Raw genomic sequence first — 17,112 nt, 5'->3', positions numbered from 1 at the left:
GCTCCTCTATATGAGTTCTATTCCTTTACAGGGTCTTACATGTCACAGGATCTCACTTTTGCTACTGTTATGAATCGTAATGTAAATATCTGTGTTTTCCAATGGTCTTAGGCTCTACAGCAGTGGTTCTCAACCTAAGACCATCGGAAAACACAGATATTTACATTACTATTCATAACAGTAGCAAAATTACAGTTATGAAGTAGCAACGAAAATAATTTTATGGTTGGAGGTCACCACAACATGAGGAACTTTATTAAAGGGTCGTGGCATTAGAAAGGTTGAGAACCACTGCTCTGGAGTCATGTCCATGGAGAAGGCACCAATTAAGTTTATCATGCAGTTTTCTGTATGTCACAGTTATCTATTAAGTGCCATTGGCTCCTCTTCCCTTGTCACATTGGACATCTGTAGGGCTGTGTGTGGTGGGACCATCTCTTCTTCACTCTAGCCGTAAACAGTCTGTCCAATCTCCCTAGAATGTATTCTGGCATGGGAGGAAGTTGTTTGCTGCACACAGGCAGCTTAACCCCTACACAACCGGGCTCACACCTCTGCCCAGCAAACTGCAGTGTAGAAGTTCAACATGCAGCCTCCGGTCCTCCTAACCCAACGGGGTCTCAGCCAGTCCCTCAGTCAGACTCTTCCTCTCTGGGAGAGTCTGAAAGTTCTGGGCTGCTCTTAGCTCTCTTGTTCAGGGAGAATGCCTTCCCTCTGCCCTCTCCAGTTAACCCTGTTTACCAGTTACAGGGCCTGTCTCTCACCACTTGTTGGCTCCTTGTGGCAAGCCAAACACAGCTGGGGCTGCAGGGAGAAACAGTTTGCACATAGCAAAGTTCTCCTGCAGTGGTGGCTTGGGTTTCAGGCCCTACTATGTTGCCTGTCCTCCTTCCTGGCAGCGACTGTGTCCTCTCCTGTGGTCCCTTGTAGGAATGTGGCATCTAGCCCCCTCCTAACCAGGTGTCTTGGCCTACGCCTTGGTTTAAGAGGTTAACTCTCTCTACTTCTCCTGGAGAGTTCAAAGTCCTGAGCCCTCCCACTCAAAGGAGTGTATTCTCTCCCATTAACTCCTTGCTGTGCCAGAAGCTGCTGCTGAAGTCTTAACCCTTTTACCACAGTTGCAAATGGGAAACTTTGCCAGCTTCACCCCTGGCCACTTTTACAGATCCCAAGGCCTGTTGCTTGTCTCCCTTTAACCAGCAAACCAAACGCTTAAATCTTTCATTGCGTGTTGTAAAACACTTATAACTCACTGGGCAGCAACTTGGGTGTCAAGTCACTGGCATCCCCAGCTTCTTGCTGCAGCTTCTGCTTCTCCAGGTGGCTACAGGCAGCTTGGGTGTGGATAGCAAATGACACTGATTGGATTTCTCCTATTAGTCTTCCTCAGTACCTTGATATGTTATTTACCCTTTGTTTAGGGAGGTAAAATGCAAATTATTTACTTTTCCTGGCTTACTGGCCTATTATTTAATTAATTTCTTTTTGATATTTCTCTTCTCCTTCCAATTACATACATAACCTTTATAAATTTTATATTTCTAAATTAACCTTTAAACCTTCTTTCTATGTCCTTTAAAAATGCATAACCATGCCTCAGACCTTCCAGTAAGTATAAGTATTTTTACTTTAATATTCTTTCTTTTTGCTATATCTTCAGTAACTTGTACTGGCCTTTTCTTTCTTTTTTCTTTAAAATGTATTAGAATTCCTTATTCTTAGAAACCTCAATCCTTCAATGTTTACCAAAAAGTAAACAGTCAGCATTTCTTAGATTAACATTTGTGAACACAATTTAAATATACTTTTGCTTTCAAGAAAATATACCTTCAACAAAGTATAAGAGACCTTCTGTGATAAAACTAAGAGCAGGTAAATTAAAATTTGTCTAGTAAAAACTGCTTTATTCTTTCTTATGTAATTTCAAGTATATTGTATCTGTCTAATTTAGTTAAAAAATATTGAGAGAGAGAGATTTTTCTGCTACCTCAGGGCTCTTGAGATGCCACAAAACTGTCTTTCAGTTAAATTCTTGAAATATTATATTCAGAAAAGCCGTTAAATATATTTAATTTAAAGATTATTAAAACTTAAACCAGTTGTAACATTAAAGATTTGGTCTTGACTATAGAATTAATTCTTTTTTAGTCAGGCCAATAAAATATTATATCTTATAGTTCCTTTGCTGAACATTCTGACCAGCCCAAGAAGTACCCAGTAACCCCGCCCTGCAAGGCTCAGAGATAGAAACCTTCTTAATCTGGCTGGACAATGAGATTTTCTCTATGTGTATTGGAAGGGTTAAAGAGAATAAAATGGGGCAGAGAAAGATTTATTGTGCTTTGCAGAAAGCTTGTGGCCTTGAGTCCAACGTAGCTCAGATAAGACACCTGGAAAGAAACCAAAGACGGACTACACCCCCACACCAGCAGAGCAGTTTGCAGCCAACAAAAATCTCTCTCCCTGCTCTCCCCACTGACACCCACCCCCCTTTCTGCATTAACCATTTACTCTGTCCTAGCAGGGGAAACAAGGCAAGTGGTCTGAGATCCTGTATATTCCAGGATTTTTACACTTAAGGACACATCCTTCTCTCTGTAACAGCTGCTCTCCCTCCCAGATTTTTCCTTCTTTACTCTAAGCCCTCAGAGGATCTCAAATCCTCTGCCTCATTTACCACTTTTGTTTTCTCTGACCATCCCCTGCCCCCCAGCCTAGGGCTCCTCCATCTCAGCAGGCTGAGAGCCTACCACCCTACCCAGCTAATCCCACTGCCACTATCCCATCTCACAACTGCTCCAAAGCAGTTTTAGACTCTCCTCCTCCCCCAGTCAGAGCGGATGCTGTCCCTAACAGAGACCCACTGTAAATCTATCAGGAAGGGCAGGCAGGTCGCAGGTCTCAGGGCCACATGATTCTCTGCTTGCTAGAAGGGCTGAAAAAGGCAGCCACAAAGCAGTTAATTATGAAAAGTTAGAGAAATCACCCAGAAAAGTGATAAAAATCTGCCAGTCTTTCTCATCTTAAACAGGCTATGAGAAAATGTACTAATCTTAACCCAATAAGCCTTAGCAGGGGAGAAAAGGGTAGTGGTCTAGCCTTTGTTTAAACTTCTCTGGGTTGCAACCTTTACAAATTTTATACCTTTAAATTAACCTTAGAATTAAAAAAATTTTAACCCGCCGAAACCGGTTTGGCTCAGTGGATAGAGCGTCGGCCTGCGGACTGAAGGGTCCCGGGTTCGATTCCGGTCAAGGGCATGTACCTTGGTTGCTGGCACATCCCCAGTGGGGGGTGTGCAGGAGGCAGCTGATCGATGTTTCTCTCTCATCGATGTTTCTGGCTCTCTGTCCCTCTTCCTTCCTCTCTGTAAAATATCAATAAAATATATTATAAAAAAAAATTTAACCCAACATAACAAAATCATAAATCAGGGAAGAACAAATTAAAGTCTCTACTGTACAAACATAGACAGAAATTTCATTAGCTAAGCGGGCTAATTCCCTCCATGATAGAGAGCAAGAATGACCTTGAGAAAAGAATTCTTAGCAGTTGCTTGGGACAGCTGCAGTCTGTCACAGCATTCAGCCTCACTATACACAATTAGGCTTCCCCCTAAAGCAGGGTTTGTCCTATCTTTAAACAAATTAAACAACAGAAAGAGAAAACAAACATTCTCATGTGTACAGCCAGACAATACAAAGTAGCTTTCGCTTCACACAGGCTCTCACACTTAAATTCATACATCAGACAGTCCAAGTTTTTTACTTCTACCAGATATTTACTCAGAGTTTAAACAGTCCACCTGATTCTTGATTAATTTGCCTGAGGAAGTCGTATGACTTCCGGGGAGGTGATCAAGCTCCCCCTTCCACTCACTCAGAGTGGGCCTGACTGATAGGGGCCCCTACCTTACCAATTCTGTCAACAGGTCCAGAAGTGTCCGTCCACTTTCTCCAGATGCTGGCTGGGTCCTAAGCTGATGTCTGGGAGCGCCCAGAGTCCCCTGGTTCAATTATTCTAAATCAGAAGAGCGGCACCTCCTGGATGCCTATCCGGTGCCCCTGGGCCCCAAACCCAGCCCACTCACTGGAGGCCAAAAAAACCTGCATGGTTGGTTCTCAGACAGGGGACCAATAATGTTACAGAAGACTAGAGAAAAACCAAGCAACGCTTAGAGAAATGGAGTTACACTTTATTACACACGGTACCAGAGAAAAATGTCCTTTATATCTTTTTCAGTCTTTTGTCTCCCAAATATGGGGTTTTCTAGTCCCCTCTGCAAGTTCTTAAAGAGCCCTATGTGCTGGGGCTTTGAGACCTCAACCAAAGGCCTGGCCTGGTGCCAGCACTGATAACTTCGTCTGGGGAAGGTTTATGGCCTTTCTAAAATGGGAGTAAACAGGTCTTGTAGGTCCAGATAATTAAAGGGGCAGTGACTAGATTCAGATTGCTAGCCCCCCAAAATGTCTCTTTTTCCCCATCAATACCTTCCTGATCCCACCAAATGCAGAGCATTGTCTTCTTTCTGAAACGACTTGGCTTTGCAGTCGATGTTGATGGTTGACCTGGATCAACCCATGATTTTGTGCATTTGGGATTCTCAAAATAAATCCATTTTTTATCGCCAGGCACAATTCAATGCAAAAAAAGACTTTTTTTCGTGCCACTGAAGCAACATTTTACTGATGACTTTTTGGTTTTCCATTTGTCTTTCATTCAGTTGATGTGGCACCCATTTTCCTTCCTTTGAAATCTTTCCCATTGCTTGTAAATGATCAGAAATTGTTTGCTGAGCAACTTTTAATCTTTCTGCAAGTTGTTTTTGAGTTTGACATGCATCTTCATCCAATAATGTTTATAACTGTTGGTCTTCAAACTTTTACAGTTGACCTGAACATTCTTTGTCTTTTACATCGAAACTATCACTTTTAAAGCATTTAAACCAGCATTCACAAGTGTCTTGAGATGGAGCATGTTCACCATAAACTTCCCAAAGTATACGATAACTTTTTCTTCAAAATAAAGATATGAATTAAAACTTCCCACAAATGTTCTTTTTTTTTGGCACAAAATTCGGCATTTTTAGTTGTAAAAATATCTATGATGTTAACACCTTCAGAAAATTTGACATATGAAGTTTTGAAGCTTGCTGTCAACACAAAAAAATAGCATACATATCAAATTGCATATATATCAACATATGTGTAACTCCATCTATTGAAAAAAATCCGCATTATTAGATGATACAGTGGGTAGACTGATAGCATCTAAACATGGCATTTTTTAAATTTCTCTTATTTTGGTGCCCTAATTAAGCATGACTTTTTCCATATTAAATGAAATAAGCCCCCTCACAAGGCAGAATGAAAAAAACAAAAAAACAAAACAAAACAAAAAAATCAATGAGCTGGCATGGCTCAGTGGTTGAGTGTTGACCTAGGAACCAGGAGGTCATGGTTCGTTTCCTGGTCAGGGCATATGCCTGGGTTGTGGGCTGGATCCCCAGTGTGGGCTATGCAGGAGGCGGCCGACCAATGATTCTCTCTCATCATTGAAGTTTCTACTCTCTCTCCCTCTCCCTTCCTCTTTGAAATCAATAATTTTTTTTTTAAAAAAATAACCAATGAGTCTTATAGAGGAAAGATTCTAGTTTCCTATCTAAAATTATCAAGCAAATAATGTTACCTCTCTGAATTTTGATTCCTTTCACAGCGAAATTTGGTCTACTTTACATAGTTGTTGTTTGAATTAAATGACAGAATGTCTGTGAAAACATCTGGTGACTTTTAAAGTATGGCATATACTTATGCTTAGACTCCCAACTTGTATAGCCTAAAGCACTGCACATCAATGGTTTGAGCAGTTATCTAAACTTGCATGATGAAATCTGGCAATGACCTATTAGAAGACTTCGCGTGGTGAACCGAGGGGCCTCCTAAGCAAAACACATGGAAATGGAAGTTAGAAACAGGTGTAACAGATGGCGAACTCTGGTGGAAGACTGCCATGTCCATCAGGATAGAGTATCAGGGACTGTCAGAGGCAGGAATGCTCAGTGAGCATGGCAATAGTTAAGAGCAAATGCTGCTGTTGTACATAGCTGCCTGGACTTATTCATGAGAAACTATGGGATCCCCTTTGAGAATTCCCAGAAATATTTGAAAATATGGGTATCTGAACCAGAGGCTGAGGTCCTTCTGAAGTGAGTATGTAGGGGAAGAGGATAAGAAATTTGGATTGGTGTTGTCAATCCAACTCATCTGATCTCGACAATCTGTTGAGTCCTAGAGAAAACTGAGTTACAGGTGTAAATGACTTTTATTATCAATCAGTCCATTTATATTTCTTCAGATCTATTTTTTATTTACTTGCACAAACACAGGGAGCATCATTCACATCATGATCTATGTGAATGACACTCCTTTGAATTATGCAGCCCTGGAGGTAGCCTATTCTCATTAAGTGATTGGATTGTTCTCTATTCCCTTGTTACTACCTCAGCATTTCTTCCTTCAGGACATGTATCATAATCATGAATATTTTAATGTAAAATTCAAGCATCTCCTCCAAAGAGGAATATCTTGGGAGAAGTGTATTTAAAATTATGCAATAAACATGAAGCCCAGCATAGTCACATTTATACCTAGAATGAAATCCAAATCCCTAATGTTTAGATTGTCAATAAATCTGGCCTACCTGGCCTCTTTTTCTTCAGAGCTTTATCATGAGGGCAAATTCAGAAGGCAGTTTATGGTGATAATTTAAGGCCATGTGGAATCCTCACCCTCTATCCAAGTAAATTGAGTGAACATGATGCAATCACTTCTTTTTTAATATTTTGATTTATCCATATTAATGACACCACTATTAACTACAGTTGGAAAATTTCATTGAATGCAATTCCCTGCTTATGAACATTATGCTGTCTTCCCTCTAATGCATACTATAACTAAATAATTGGTACGACAAAACACTTGGGATTGCAAGCAAAAAAAATTCAAATGAATATAGGATATTTTCAAAAAGCGGGCCAGTCTTACACTGAAATTAAGCAGCCTACATATAGGGGTACAGAAATTGAGCTTATAAATTACTATTCTAGCTATATTGTGAAGTCATAAGGCAGGCTGCTTTCTCTCAACTAAAATGAAAAAAAAAATAATCCTGCATTGCACAGTGACTTTTTAAAAATAAATCTCTTTTTAAAATATATTTTTTACTGATTTCAAAGAGGAAAGAAGAGGGAGAGAGAGATAGAAACATCAATAATGATAGAGAATCATTGATCAGCTGCCTCCTGCACACCTCCTTCTGGGGATCGAGCCAGCAACCCAGGCATGTGCCTGACTGGGAATCAAACCATGAACTCCTGGCTCAGAGGTCAATGCTCAACCACTGAACCACACTGGCTGTGCTGCACAGTGATTCTTGATGAATTTCTCAGTTAATTGTGTTCCAGTTGAAAAATAAATTTCTTTTGTTGCAGCAGTCTCTGAGAAATTGTACATCTGCCTAGACTTGCATGTAACCAAACTTGACAAGAAATTGTTAAAAATAAATTTACATGTAAATTTTGAACTTTAAATAAATATTTCAAAAAGCCTTATGGGTTTATTTGTGAGGGTGCATTTAATAGCAGAGACATTTGAATTATATGTTGGAATGGTTCTGAAAAATATATAACCCATTTCAATAGCTAATTATCTAAGAATTACTAAAGAAAATGTAAGTGCTATATTTTCATCTATGGTAAATAGTCACTATGTGCAGCATTCCACTGCCAAATTTTTATAGAATAACATTTTTAGAAATACATGAGTGCATAGTTAGCTAATTTTCATTAATAAAACATGAACCAAGTGGAAATTTTACCATACAAAATAGGACGTTTTTTCCTGTTTTGCATATCTTCTTAAAGAATATCATTATTCTTAATTTAATATTTCAGAACCTACACAGAATATGTGATGGTAATATTAAAACAGCAGATCATTTATTGCTAATTACCAGTTGGTATCTTTACTGAGTTTCTGAGTACTTAAGTCTGTCACTCTAATCATATAATATATTGCAGCAAATTTAGAATTGAGCATTACGGGGATTCTGTGCTCAATGTAACACATATGTTCAGTTTTTGCTACTTCCCTTGTCTTGAAAAATGCTTTATGCAAATGAACAAATATATGCTTTTTCATTCAGTACTTTCCATGTTTTTAGTACCTCTTCTATAAATTACTAGCTAAATGACAAGTTTTCTGAGACACAGTTTTTAATTCTGTAAAATAGGACTGGTAATAGCTGCCTAACTTAGAGAAATTTTAGAGACTGTCTCAGAACTATTCTGAAGTTAATAAATGCCTATACCCCGTTTTCCCCTGATAGGAAGCATGCCTCTGATTTATCTCCATAGAAAAGAAATAGTAGGTGGCCAGGCCATTACTGAATTTCCCCAGAGCAAACAGAATGTGGGGGTGGGGAGACATGTGGCCAATGGCGCATGTCCTAGGAAGATTCCCCCAGACAAAAGGAGGTAGAGGCAACTAGAAAAGGCTGCAGCCCATTTTTAAAATAGTCCATTGGGAGAATGCTGAGGTTCTAGAGAGGGGCAGTTGCCGAACCAGTGACAAAAGACATTGCTTTGGTAATTTTTAATGCCGGACATTCTCTGGTGTAAACTTTTAGTGTGTTCTGCGAACCTGTATAAGAGTGTTGATGTTTTGTGTCTCTTTGTTTAATTTGCTTAAAGAGTAGGCAAGTCCCGCTTTGGGGAAGCCCAGTTATGTGTGGTGAGGTTGAAAAGATGAGAGAGATTGCAGGAATGTCCCAGCAGCTGCCAAGAATTCTTAATCTTGGGGGTTCTTCTTGTTCTCCCTCTCAGGGTTAAGTCACTGGAAACAGCTAGTGAGATTTCTGTCTGTGTGTCTGCAATGTCATTTTGGCTTTTCTATCTTTTTGGGTTACTCTTTCCTTGTTTATGAATACAGGGACAAAGATTACATGGGGAAGTAGGGATTACAGGCATGGGGAAGTGAGCTAGTAGTATGCAGGCTGGGTTGGGCAACAAGGTTAATGCTTCCATGATAATGTACAATTCTTGAATAAGAATGGGCCGCGTTCCAAGGTTGACTCTCAGGTCCCAGGGGCATATGACTCCCAGCCAGCTTAGTATGTCCTTTCTTTGAACTAAAAGGGCAATCATGGTTAACAGCATAATTAATTTTTCCCATAACCATAACTAGTCCCCAATGTTCTCTTTTTCCTCCATAACACTGGGAGGAACAAATCTGTAGAAGCACCCTCTAGCAGTGAAGGTGGGGGAGGGGCACTCCTGTTTTATAAAGGAAAATAAAATAGTACTTTCACATTAAAGCCACTGAAGGCTGCTGAGTTATCCCTATTACAAAATTGGTCAAGAAAATGCTTTAGGTAATAATTGGCTTTAAAAATATCAAAGTTGTTAAGATATAATAAATAAATATAACTAAAATTAAGAAATTATGATAAAGCTTTCTAGTAATAATTATACATATGTTCACAACTATGGAACAAGTGGCCCAGGGAAGACTGGGCCCAGAGGGCCAGAAACAGAAGCCACAACAAAATTAGGCCAATAACAAACCTTAACAGGTGATCACTAAGAAAAAAATATGGAAATTTTGAATCCAAGCAGCTAGAGGTCTGGGAACAGGTTGTGGGGGCCTGCTCCCTTTCTCCTTGCCCTTTCTCCAGCTTTGTAGGCCTATACATAATTTTCCAAAGTGTTTGTTAATTTAAAGGCTTTGGAGCATTGCTGTGTTAAACAATACACATCTAAATATTTTGAAATAACAGGATACTGAAACATTAATTAATTTGAGTTTGCCTCTTAGGGAAAATATAGAGAATGTATATGAATCTATTAATGAATAAGTCTTATATTTTATTTGAAACATATCCTTAAAAATGTGAAAGTATTACTAATCTGAGAAATGCTAAGTATTGAACTTGCCACCAAAAACATTTGAGGCTTCTAAAAGTTAAAAGTTCAAACTAAGTTGGGAGAAATTATATGGTTGTGATAATAGAATGCATGAAGTATGGAAATTCATTTTTGAGGAAACTAATTATTGCATTTTCTATGGAAAAATTAGTAGTTCAAAATATATTATAGTCTTTATGTTTATGTATGTCTGTGTACTATGTGTGGTAAAATTTCAACCTAGGATATAATTTTTATTGGCCTGAAAAAAAGGGGGATTAATTCTATAATCCAAAACAAATTTTTAATATTAAAACTGGTTTAAGCTTAATTGATGTCTTTTAGAATAATTACAAAGAGTGTGTGATATGATCTTTGGGTTGTGTATATTTGACAGTCTTTTCATGTTAAATTTCAAGACTTCAACCGAGAGATAGCCTTGGGACATTCCAAGGGCCTTGGAATGACTCAGGGATTTACTCTCTTTTTTTAAAAGAAATATTTTTTAACTAAATTAGGCCTATTTAATATACTTGACATTACATGGGAAGCTTTGACACATAAAAATTAATAACTATGTTCTATTTATATACATATATTTTGTTAAAATGAATGTTTTAGGAATTTCAGTCTGCTTCAGAAAGATACTTTCAAAGATTCAAAGCCAAGTTCAAACAGGAAACTTTCAGGGGGGTAGCATGTGTCCAGTCAGGGACACCAGGCAAACCAAGAGTGATGATTCCCTGTGGGGACGTCTGCCAGTGATACTATGGGTATTTGCATTTCACATATTGGGAGTTTATGAATTATTTTCAATGCTCAATACACCTCTTGCAATAAGTCATGTGCCTCATTTTAAAGTCTTACATATTATTTATTCTTTATATGCTGAAATTATAATTGAATCTAAAAGTATACACATTTTATATTAATCCTATGTCATTTTACAGGATTTATTATTTACCAAGAAATTGTTGTCTTGGACTGTTATATTTTATATAAAAGCAAAGTTTTTTTTATCAAATCTATAACCATGCCACTTTTAAATTTTGTCTTTCATGGACAGCTGTTGCTGTACTCTGATGCATTTGTAGGTATATTATGTCTTTAGAAAAATCCATAAAAAGGGCTCTGACTTACTCTAAGTTGCAGGCTTCTAAGCAGGTCATATCTTTGAACTGGATGAAGATTTATAGAACTTCAAGGAATGTCTGAATTAAAAGAAAAAAACCTAGTGGCAAATAATTAGGATAAGCAAAAATAACTGGGATTAAATGAACTGATAATAATTATTCTTATGACTCTGTTTAAAATATTGTTGACTTTTGAATCTTTTGTTTCCCAAATATAAGGAAAAGTAAAAAGCAGACATTCTGCATTGTAGGAACTAACAAATTAGTAACATTCATTTCACAGTACTCCCAGGAGACAAAAAATGCAAAGATTATAACAACTAGGAGATTTTTGTCCATTGGGAAATACATTAATGCAAGACTTTCTCCAACAGTGTTAAAGGGACTTTACCATATCCAGTACCTAACCACGAATGGACATTTGCCCCTGTCTCTCACACTCGCCTTCATCTCAAGGATGAGAAGCCACCGACTACGGAGGAGGTAGACAGCCATCCTAAGACATCAACAAGGCCTGTATACTCACAAATTGATGCTGCTCAAACCTTGTTCTTATATCACCTAATTGTTATTGATTGAATGTATATAAAAGTGATTTTTATACTGCTGTTATCCTCCTTATGGTTTCCTAGTGGAAACAATATCTGTCTCACTAGACCCCTTTTCCTATTAGACATGAAAGATTTTCCACCTACTAGACAGTGATATTCTGATTATCATGTATGGTAATGAAGTTAATTTTTTTTTTGTTTTTTTGTGTTTTGTGTTTTTTGTTTTTTTTTTGGCCACACACTGGTCATCTGCTACTGTCAATATAAGATTTGGTACATTTTTTAAGCTATATCTATTATAAAGGACCTACCTTGGACAAACCTCTCCAAGAACACTTCCCTAATAATTTCCCTGGTAGAATAATATATAGATCTAATCTAGATGAGTATTTTAGATGAATATTGTCTAAATATAGGAATGGATAAAATTAACTGCCCAGAAGAAAAATTGGAACTTCTAGATAATAGCAGATACTTGTTTCCCTTCAGATCCTTCCTTATCAAATAATAGACGTTTTCTGTTCCTAATCAATGTTACTGGTTTATTATTGTTACTTTTATTCCTGGTATGTAAATGTTATACTAGATGCAGAAAAACAAAACTTGACAAACAGCAAAAAGACTCAAATCATGGTGGCTCAAAAATTAGGAATGATCAAGAATACCTTTTAACAAGGACATAAATGACTGCCTCCCATTTACCTGCCCTTTTTGAATAATAATAATTCGACCTTAAATGCCATCTAAGGTTATGGTCTTATCCCATCCCCAGTGGTCCACCTGTTCAGCAAGACATGCTGAAACTAAGATATCCTAGGAATGAGCCTTCCTAGCACCGTGGGACTCCATTATCCAACCAAAAGGTTGGTCATCAATGCATCCTTTGGATTGATTTATGACCAAAAGGGGAATGTGTGGACAGAAGGGGCCACATGCTAACCTGACAAGCTCAGGGAAGGCCTGCATGGAGGTCTTGCAAATTCAGAGACCTAAAGTAACCACAAAGGATGGTTTGAAATTAAACTTTAACTAAAAGCAGTTATGGTGGGTAGTTTCATCCTAGGCCAGTATCTTCACTGACAAGGTCAACTTTTACCTTAACTGAGCCTATAGGTATTTTTTTTTAATTTAATAAATCTTTATTGTTCAGATTATTACAATTGTTCCTCATTTCCCCCATAGCTTCCTTCAACCCACCCTCTGCCCTTACCTCCCCCCACTGTCCTCATCCATAGGTGTACAATTTTTGTCCAGTCTCTTCCCGCACCCCCACACCCCTTTCCCCCTGAGAATTGTCAGTCCACTCCCCTTCTATGCCCCTGATTCCATTATATTCACCAGTTTATTCTGTTCATCAGATTTTTTATGCACTTGATTTTTAGATTCACTTGTTGATAGATATGTATTTGTTGTTCTAATTTTTATCTTTACCTTTTTCTTCTTCTTCCTCTTCTTAAAGAATACCTTTCAGCATTTCATATAATAATGGTTTGGTGGTGATAAACTCCTTTAGCTTTTTCTTATCTGTGAAGCTCTTTATCTGCCCTTCAATTCTGAATGATAGCTTTGTTGGGTAGAGTAATCTTGGTTGTAGGTTCTTGCTATTCATCACTTTGAATATTTCTTGCCACTCCCTTCTGGCCTGCATAGTTTCTGTTGAGAAATCAGCTTACAGCCATATGGGTGCTCCCTTGTAGGTAACTAACTGTTTTTCTCTTGCTGCTTTTAATATTCTTTCTTTGTCTTTTGCTCTTGGCATTTTAATTATGATGTGTCTTGGTGTGGTACTCTTTGGATTTTTTTTGTTTGGGGTTCTCTTTGCTTCCTGGACTTGTAAATCTATTTCTTTCACCAGGTGGGGGAAGTTTTTGATCATTATTTCTTCAAATAGGTTTTCAGTATCTTGCTCTCTCTCTTCTTCTGGCACCCCCATAATTCTGATGTTGGTACACTTGAAGTTGTCCCAGAGGCTCCTTACACTATATTCATATTTTTGGATTCTTTTTTCTTTTTGCTTTTCCAGTTGAGTGTTTTTTGCTTCCTTGTATTTCAAATCTTTGACTTGATTCTTGCGATCCTCTAGTCTGCTGTTAGATCTCTGTATAATATTTTTTATTTCAGTCAGTGTATGCTTAATTTCTAGTTGGTCCTTTTTCATATCCTCTAGGGTCTCGCTAAATTTATTGGCCTTTTCTAGAAAATTCTTGAAAAACCTTATAACTGTGGTTTTGAACTCTATATCTAGTCATTTGCTTTCCTCCATTTCTTTCGTTTGTGATCTGTTTCTTTGTCTCTGCATTTTGGTTGCTTCCCTGAGTTGATAGAGTGGCTTTGTATGCTAGGTGTCCTATAGGGTTCAGTGGCTCAGCCTCCCCAGTTACCTGAGGTGGACACTCTTGGTGCACCCCTTTGTGGGCTGTGTGTGCAGTCTTGTTGTAGTTAAGCCTTAATTGTTGTTGGTATCACTGGGAGGAATTGACCTCCAGGCCAATTGGCTGTGAGGATTAGCTATGTCTACGCTGGGAGAACTTCTGTGCTGGAGACACCCTTATGAAACAAGACTTGCAATAGCCTCTGTGCTCAGCTTGGATGGGGCGGAGTCTCAGGATGGAGCAGACAGCAATGGTTTCTAGTCAGCCCTGCCCTAATAGGCCCTTGTGTCTCAGTGTCCAGTGGTAATTGCTGCAAGCACCTCTGAGAGAAAGCCACCCTCGAGTTCCGCCCGCTGCCAGTCCAAGTTCTCCCCGAATGAGTCTGGGTCCCCAGAGTCTCGACCGGAACTGGAGTTCAGTGCAGTCAGGAGCTTTTGTCTTCCTCCCAATTGAGAAAGCCAGGCGTGTATATTCAGTTGCCCGCCCTCTCCGTGCATGTGCCTTGGTACCTCTGCCTTCCGCAGTTCCTCTAAGTCTCAGTGTGCTTTTCTCTTTCCTGACAGTCCAGTTTCACCCCATATGAGTCTGGGTCCCCAGAGTCTCACCCGGAACTGGGTCAGGAGCTTTTGTCTCCATCCCGATTGAGAAAGCCAGCCACGCACTCAGTTGCCAGTCCTCTCCGTGCAAACGTCTAAGTACCTCTGCCTACTGCAGCTCCACTGATTCTCAGTGTGCTTTTCTTTTGCCTTCTAGTTATAGAATTTCCACTCAGCCAGCCTTCCTGTGGTTCCGGATGATGTCCGTTTTGTCTTTTAGTTGCAGTTTTGAAATTGTTGTGTGAGGCAGCAGTTTAGGTGTTTACCTATGCTGCCATCTTGGTTTCTCCCCGCCTATAGGTCTTTTTGCATCTATAATAACATACCCTTTGAAATGTCTGGGTAACTTGTAACTTCCATTTTTTGGGACCCCTTGGGGCACAACCTAATGTGTCTGGGCACCAGGACAGATACCACAAATTCCTTCATTGCTATGTTAATTGTTCCTGTACCCACCTAAGTATGTGTCCATCATTTTACTTTTTATCCAATCCCAGGGGTTTACCCCACTTTGCTTTATCCCACCTCCTTAATCTATCATGGATTTCATGTAACCCACCTATGTCCTTTTCCTTTGATTGCATTGTATAAATACAGATGTTACCTGCCATTCTCCAGAGCATTATCTCAATTCATTGAGGTTCTGCTTCCCAGCATATGTCAACAGTTTGGCTCAAATAAACTCACAAAAATTCTTCACAGGTTTCAATGTTTTTTTTAACGTCAACAAATCATATATGAGCATTTATTACAGTAATCATAGCAGTATGGGAGAGCAGCAGGTCATCCACAAAAATCTGCTCTTCAGCCCACCATAAGCCAGCTGTTTGTATTGGGTAGAAGGAAGATTACATGGAGAAGTAAGCAAAAGGGTAAGCCAAATGGGCAGTTTACAGGTAATGTGAGCTGTGGATTTGCAAAGGTCTGAGGGTATGCAAAGGGCTGGGGGTCTTCAAAGGGCTGGTGACTCAGTTTTATGCAACAAGGTTGTTAATCTTTCCATGACAATAGGCATCTCCAGGATGTAGAGTATGGGCCACATTTCCAGGTGAGCTCCCAGGTCCCACATGCAACTCCTAGCCAAGTTAGAGTGTGCCTTATTTAATCAGAACAAAACAATCATGGAAAACAGAACATGATTAATATTTCTTAATTATAGCTGGTCCCCAATATTCTCTTTCTGCCTCTGTCATCAGGAGCCACATAGATCCTCTTTCCTGACCTGGCCGTCTTACATGGACATATGGAGGGTTACGTGAGAATACTAGTATACTGTACTGTAAACATAATGCATTATTGGTATTGTTCTGCTCCATAATATATTTTATGAACTGTTTCTTTGCAGCTTCAAATATGTTTTATTCCTTTTTCTTTTAACAAAATTGTTACAAAAACCTATTAAAAGAAAATGTCAAATTGTTTCCTCACTCATCTGAGAACAGTGACCTTCAAACATAAACCTGTTATCAGTGTCTTTCCTCCTTTCTTACTATGCCAGGTGTCAACTGTAGAGTGATTTACATAATGTCTTTTATGTAAGCCAATGTCATGGATTCGTCCATTTCTTGTGAAGAGTGAATTTCATGTTATCCTTAGACTCAAAGCAATATAATTCTGAATCCAAGTCACAAGAATAAGTAATGTTGAGAAAGAGAAAAGAGAAAGAACATGCAAGATTTCATTGTTTTATCTTATCAAGACTCTATGTCTTTGTAAAGAATACAGTATTTTTATATTTTTAAAAATCTATACAAATGGTATTGAGTTATATATATCATGGTTTCAGATGTTTTCACTTAGTGCTATATTTTCAAAATCCACCCAGGTGGCTAAGAGGAAATCTAGTTTATTGTTTCTACAGCTGCAAAGTATTCCATAGCACATATACACATTTGTTTATCCACTCTCTTGGTGATGAACAGTGCCACATACAACTCTGTGATAAACAACCTTATACAAACCCTCTTATGGTTCTGTGACCTGAGTTTCTGTGGAGTAATATTTCAGGAGTGCTGTTTGTTGGATCATACAGTATGTATACACTTACTTTCACTAAGTAATCTCTCTGAAATGGCTATACTGGACTACTCATCAATGTACATAAGGGTATGTGGTACCTGCCAACATTTGGTTTTAGATTTTCACACTTTTGACAATTACATGGAGGGCAAATATTAGTTTTTGTTTAATTTTCATTTCTTTGATTTACTAGTACAATATATTCAATTTCCATTTCATATTTTTGTCCATTTTTACTATCTGTATCTCTGATTTTGCTTTTGCTATTAATTTGAGTATTATGTGTAGATTACATGTTAATTTCTTATATCTAGACAATGAACATTTCATCTCCCAAGCTGTCACCTATTTGTTAACTTTGTGTATCTTTTGATGAACAAAAATCCTTGTTTTGGGCCATTTTATCAAACAAATGTATAATTATAAAATATTTAAAACACACTATAAAAGCCTGTAGACATTTGATTGGCATTATTACAT

Source organism: Plecotus auritus (assembly GCF_963455305.1).
Source record: "Plecotus auritus genome assembly, chromosome: X".
NCBI lineage: Eukaryota > Metazoa > Chordata > Mammalia > Chiroptera > Vespertilionidae > Plecotus > Plecotus auritus.
The sequence above is the reverse complement of the archived record's forward strand: the minus strand, read 5'-3'. Positions refer to the sequence as shown.